The following is a 7,500-nucleotide window of genomic DNA, read 5'->3' as shown; positions in this document are numbered from 1 at the left end:
ACCATAAGTGATTACATGCAACGGTCGCTTATTGACAATGTCAAACTTGATTAAAGGAAGATGAAAAGAGAAGTCGTGGAAATGAACCAAAACTATGATCCAGACGTGAAGTGGAGCAAATTTCAGAAGGTCCCGAAATCACCACGTTGTCCTCCTTTCAGTCACATTATGTGAATTGCGCTTATGCGTTCAACAAAATTCGTTTCAAGGAACATGACCAGTACTTAACCTCTAGGGGACCAATTAGTAAAACACTAATAATATTAAACTCAATAAAACAGGAAGGGTTAAGGAAAAAAAAGAGGGACCATTTTTTTCCCTTTTTATTTTTATTTTTTTTTTCCCTCTAAAAAGACGATTTTCAAATGTTTTTTTGCTGACTCCTATGCCCCCCCAACCCCAGCGACACGCCTTCTAGCAGGAATCTACATGGAAAGTCTATTTGTGGTATTGCCACAAAATGAGGACGTTTTAACTGGGAAATAAATACCCATTAGAAAATTCGCCACTGCGTATAGCTCAAAACACCATGTTTTCTCGTTCTGCCCCTCTCCTCATCCCGGTCAGACCTGATCTTTTAATCACTTCTAACCTTCAGATAAAACTTTTTGCTGGTAAGATTCTGTCATTTGCTCTAATTTCTTCGAGAAAACACACTCTCTCTCTCACACACACACACTGGTAAGATTCTGTCATTTGCTCTAATTTCTTCGAGAACACACACACACAAAAGTTGACTTATATGCATCTTTTTTCTTGTCAAAAATGGTATCATATCAATTTAATAATATTATATTTATCTTTTTCTACTTAATTATTATTGATTTGAAAAAGCTATTTTTCTAGTTGTCGATGAATTACCACCGATTCTAATAGCTTAATTATATTTATTTTTTTTATTTTTGTGTCTAACATTCTCTTTCAAGAATGATATCACATATCCAGCTTAATAATATTATATATATCTTTTTTTATTTATTGATGAATTACTACTGATTCCAAAAGTAACAAATTACAAACAAATAGGTCAATTTACATCATCTATAATTTTTTTTATTCTTCAAACTAAAAAAAAGGATAAAAAAATTGAAACCTTTAAATTTAAATGTAAAATAAAAAAAAATTGAGAAGAGGATATCAAAAATAAAAATTTCTACATAAAGAAACCACTCCTCCCAATAGCTTAATTATATTTAACTTGATTTGTTTTTAGCTTTTATTTCATTTATATTTTTCTCTAACACTCCTCCTCTACATATGTTTTTATTTTTATTTATTTTGTTTTGTTTTTAACTTTCATTTTATTTATATTTTTCTCTAACACTCTGTAACATCCCGTCCCTAAGTACACTGAATTTTCTCAAGTTGACCGAGTTTGACTGTCGTTGACCGAGAAGGGTCGAACTTTGACTTTTTAATTCAGATAGAATTCTAGGTTGACCGAGGCACCATTGCGAAGTATGCATCGACCCGAGTCGGTAGACTAAGAGCTAGGTTTAAAAGTTATGAGCAAAACAAATTGAGGTCAGAATTGTCCGAGGATGCCGGATTTGACTTTTTATTCTTGTAAAATTTGGATTTGAATCCTATATGGTTGAAAAGTATTCATCGATATGAGTTCATAGACTAGTGGCACGCTTGATTTGGACATATGGTTTGGAAATTACGGACCCGTGAAATTTTTTTTTAGACAACATTTACTGTTCATCGATCTGTGTGAGTGTGTGCATATTGTCACCACCTTCAAAATCTGGCAAACCTGTGAGTGCACAATGGCACCCATGGGAGGCATTTTGATTGGTTGAGAGGAGGGGAGAGATGGGGAGAAGAGAGGAGACAGAAGAAGAAAGAGGAGAGAGAAACAGGACCACCGCCGTTCATCATTTTTCGACCACCATGACACCCACCTAAAAATTGGCCAGCCACCCAAATTTCATGGCCAACCGACAACCGACAACCGACGCTCCCAGATCAAGGTATTTTTGGGCTGCTGCACTGCTACTTTCTCCGGCCGATTTCTCCCAAACCAGACCTTCATTTGCTTCACTGCCGGTTCCTTTGAGTCACCTATCCTACCTCTCCACCAAATTTCACGGTCAGAAGCCACCGGACGTCCCACCGGTGGTGGTGAATTCTGATGACCAGGGCGGCTCGTCAGAAAATCCATCTCCGGTGAGTTTCCGATGACACCTCCCACCATTTCCCACTAATTTGACCTCCCTAAATCCAAATCCGAGGTTGATTTTCTTCAATTCATGATAGTTTGTGAGATTTGAGGATATTTATTCTGAGAGCTTTCCGACGAGATTCCGAACCGATCCCGTTGAGAATTTGAATTGATATACGTACTTAAGGTGAGTGATCCACCTTCAAATTTTTTTTTTCAGATATTAAATTATATATATTTTGTGTTAATTAAATATTTAGATTTGATATTTTATGTGTTGAAAAATTTATAAATTTCTATTTGAAAAATTTGATGCCAAATTTGGGGTGAAATAAAATATATGTGCATAAAAATCATATTTTGATTTTTAAGAAATTATGAATAAAATTTTAATTAAGTATTGTTAAGTTTAATGTTGAAATTATGATGCTTAATAAATGTGTTTACATGATTTTAAGAACATATGAATTTCATGTGATTTTAATATTATTTTTAGTGTGTATTGATTTTATGGATTTGAAAGAAATTATTTACTTTAAATTTATTATGCATTGATGAACTGTGGAATTTAACTATGCATGAATTTTACATGGTTTTAAAGATATCTTTGATTTAAATTGATTTTGAGAATTCGAAAAAAATATTGTTTTAAATTATTATGTTTCAAAAATATTTATGCATTAAAATATTAAAGGTTTGACTTTATGCCATTAGGAATTTGGTATATTTAAATTGATGAATTTGAAAGTTAATGGATGTTTAAGTGATGAATTTATGGTGATGGTTAAAAAGAAATGCGGATTATATGGATTTGAAAAAATGTATTTAATCCAATGATATTTATGAAATTTTGATATTCAGAAAAATATATGATTTTATTGGTTTTAGATGCACCCCATACAGTATTGGTGTTCTATACTATATATGTGGATATGATTAGCACGCATGTTTATGGGATTGTCCTGTGGATGCCATTGGACCTGAGGGTTAGCAGGGTACAATGCACAATAAGTATCAGCCGCCCCCCTCCATGGCCAGGATGACTGTTGATACTATCGGCGTCGGTGGGACACCACAATAATCGGATGCAGGTTCTCTTCTTAACCTCTTCATGAGATGGTGCTTGGAACGCTAAGTACTGTCGGGCATCACTGATATATAGTATGGTGCGTCAAGATATTTTCGACAGGAATTTTCAAACAAAATATGTTTTGAAATTGTATTTAAAATTTAATGTATTTATTATTTCGATTGATGATTTAAATTGTATTTTATCATATCTTATTATTTGTTTCAAATTGATATATACAATGCATTTTATCATGATTTTAATATTTATTTTATATTGGTGTTTTAGAATTTCATTTTACCATGTTGGTATTATTTATTAATTTGAGATTTTAACATGAATTTTATTGTAATTTATAATCTATTTCAAAGTGAGGTTTAAAATTAATTAAAACATATCCTTAATTATTTCATTGATTTAATTAATAAATTTTATAATTTACATATTGAGTTTATTTTTGCTTGATGTCAAATTTCTTTAATACAAGTTTATTTACGATTTTATTTTATTTTATCTTATGATACCTTTTTCTAAATTTAATAATTGGTTTTTAAAGTGTTTGCCATGTAAACTTTGAGTTCTAGATTATTATTGTATTTTATGTGCATTTTGATTTATGGCATTTTATTTATTTAATTAATTAGTTCTCGATTTTTGGGGTATATAATTATGGGGTTTCATAAAAATGTTTTAAAGGGAGAACTTTCTAACTGAGTGAATTGTGAGAGTTTTGAGAGAAAACGTTATGTTCAACTACTTATTATTCATTTAATTATTTATTATTAATTAATCAAGAGTATTATATTATTATGATTATTATTACTATTATTGTATAGTAGATTGTGTTATTCACTGAAATGGTTAGCATCTTATGTTTTTAAATTCATTCCCCTAGACCTAAGTTAGTAGATGTTGATCGTCTGGTGCGAGCTCGACGTTTTGGTTTATTGTCGAATTCCAAGGAGTTCTCCTTTCTTTTCCTTCTATCTTGTATTATTTGTTTCCATCATTTATTGTATTAATTTTATATTCTGATGTATTTTTATAATGATCTGTATATTACATTGGACATTTATTCATATAATATTGCATTGATTCCCTGATTATTATTTTGAAGTACTGTAAACATGTAGAGTAAATTATAATAAGGTGGGAGAAATAAGGGGATATTGTTAGAAGTATATTTTCTGTGGAGGAAATTTTATGGTAAGTCCAATCTTTAGGGAGGATGTTGTCGGATTTTCTATTGAAGAGTCCGGTAGAATTTCCCTAGGATCCGGACTTGTCTAGAATTCTGATGAAAGATATTGAATGGGTCCTCACACACTCCCCTTTACATGTGTTTTTATTTTTATTTATTTTATTTTATTTTTTAGGTGGAGTTGTTGAGTTTTACATGTGTTTTTATTTTTATTTATTTTATTTTATTTTTTACATGGAGTTGTTGAGTTTTGAACTCAGAACCCCTTAGATCCCTGACTCTGATACCATATTAAATTACCACTAATTCTAATAGCTTAAGTTAGTTGGATGTGGATTTATTATGTATATCAAGTTTTTTGTGTCTCACACTTGTCAAGAAGGGTGCTTGTAGTTCAATAAATCACTACAATAAATTTAAAAAAAAAAAAAAAAGAGTCTAAATTGTTATTTCTAAAATTAATGATTTAAATGTAAAATTTTATAAGTTAAAATATCAAAATGTAATTAAGCAAAAAATATATATACATATCCTTACTCATTAAAAATGAAGATAGTATGTTCTCCTTTTTTTTTTTTTTTTTTGTGGTCCCATTTTCAGTGTTAGAATATTGACTTATTTAAAAAGGCAGTTAATATTTTTCATAGTTTGTTTTGTCTATTTACTATCAAAAAATATGGATAGATGATCCTTATTGAGCTCTTCGTAATGTGGATGATCAATTGGTTAAACGTCCACCACTATTTCATACAGGTGTTTGGTCTCGTGGGAGTATAGTCAAACGACATAACTTTGATTTCAAAGCCAAATGCAGTCGAATATCCAAGCCTCGTGTTGAAGCTAGTAAGGCTTACTTTTTATTTATATATTAAAAAAAAAAAGGAGTAATTTGGCAATATTGTTGATTTGATTTTTTTTAATTACTGGACGAATTAAATTCAAAACCTTACATATGGAAAAGAATGAACATTGCTACGGGCTATATTTACAAGGATCATTGATTTGGTTTTAAGATAGTCACAAAACCACATACAAATACATATATTATTTGCTTATTTAGGATAAATCAAGGTTTAAAAAATTAGTATTGATGAAAATATCTAGGGTTTAAAATATAAAAATATCCATTAAATATAAAAAATTATTAAATATTGATAAAAATTTATAAAAATGATGAAAAATTAGGGAAATTTATTTTTTTAAAAAAAATTTTATTGAAACTTTAGATTAAATTTATTTAATCAATTAATTATCCAATTTACTATAAAAATTACAAAAATATTGAATGAATTTGATATTTCTTTTAGTTATGATGTATATTAAGCATTTATAATTATAAGTATATTATTATAAATAAAAATATGCCCAAAAAACAAAAAAACACATACTTGATGAAATTATTTATTATTAAAATATATAAAATAATTATTAAAATTATATTATAAATCATAAAATGTCATTTCAATATGATATAAAAATTTTGGATAATTAAAAATTATTAGTCTTTTCCATCCTCATTTTGAGATGTGAAATAATAATAAATAATTATTAAAAGTTATATCTTTTTTATAATTTTGCATGTAAATGTTAATATGCTAACTATATGAATATTGTATAAAATAAAATTATAATCATTATATGATATTGCCTCTGACGGTTGAGTTTGAAATGGCACGTAATACTTATTACTTGATCAATTTATTTAGCCACATTTGTAGAGAATGCATTTTTTGCATGTCTTTATAATATTTATCAACTTTATAATATAATATTTATCAATATTTTCATATGCATATTTGTATTTTTGTCTATATTATAATTTATATCTACTTTGTAATATTTATAGAACTATTAAATTTATTATAGTAAAAAAATAATAAGTAAATAGACAATTAAATATCAAAAATATTTATTATTTTTTATAAAAAGTTAAAAAAATTAAATTTTATAGAATTTCCATAGAAATTTTAAAAAATTCATGAAAATTATGGATTTTTTGATAAAATTGTGAATGAATTAATGTGGATATTCAAAGAAAATTTTATGAAAAAATCAGAAATTTCAATGAAAATTTTAAACTTTACCCATTTGCATTTGGAACCAAGATTTTCTTTTCATCTTTTGAAAATATGAAAATTTTGGCAAAATTTAGGAAATTTAGATTTTTAAACCTTGGGACAAATATCACTATATAGCTCCATTCGCACCTTCTCTCCCAAATAAAGAAAACCTCTCACATTATCTTTAAACTGTTGAAACTTTGCTAAAATCCAGTTTCCAAATAATGAAATTTTGACAAAGTCCATTTTTCAGGTAATGAAATTTTGACAAAGTTTTATACACATACACACAAATTATACAACTCTAATTAAAAGTAAAATTATTATATTTTACATCAATTTTATGCGTGTATAAATTATTTAACCAAAAATATTTGATAAAATTGCATATGATTAAACCAGTGCTTTTTTTTTTTTAATTTTAAGCAAATTAAAAGCGAAAAATCCATGATAATTCAAAAAGTTAAAGTGTTATTTATCACCCTTTTGTTTTATATAGTATATACATGAGACTCATCATTCTTTTTTTTTTTTTTTTTGGCTGAAAGAAAGTCATCATATCCTATGTATGTCTACAATATATACACAAAATAAATGTGCTTCAAAATGGTATGCCAGTGATAAGGTGCCACGGGATTAATCTAGAGGATGGCGGGGATGGGGGAGCTAGAAAGGTAATAAGTTTGAACAACTTAGACAAGTTTTCATTTTCATTTCTTCTATGTTTCAAAAATTTTTATGTCTAAGAGATATTAGAACTAATTGCATTTTAATATATTTAATTTTAAAATCTTATTATTTAATTTTTTAATTTAGAAATTTTTATTTTTATTTTTTCTATTTATTACACTTTGGATCTAATTTAACTTTTTATTATAAGATTTAATAATCGTTTTACGTAATTTGTATTAAACAGTATTAAATTTTAAATTTAAAAATATGAAAAATATAAATATTTAAATATAATTTTAAATTTTAAATTTTAATATATATCTTATAATTT

The sequence above is a fragment of the Ziziphus jujuba genome, chromosome 12 (genome assembly GCF_031755915.1).
Source record: "Ziziphus jujuba cultivar Dongzao chromosome 12, ASM3175591v1".
Lineage (NCBI taxonomy): Eukaryota > Viridiplantae > Streptophyta > Magnoliopsida > Rosales > Rhamnaceae > Ziziphus > Ziziphus jujuba.
The sequence above is the reverse complement of the archived record's forward strand: the minus strand, read 5'-3'. Positions refer to the sequence as shown.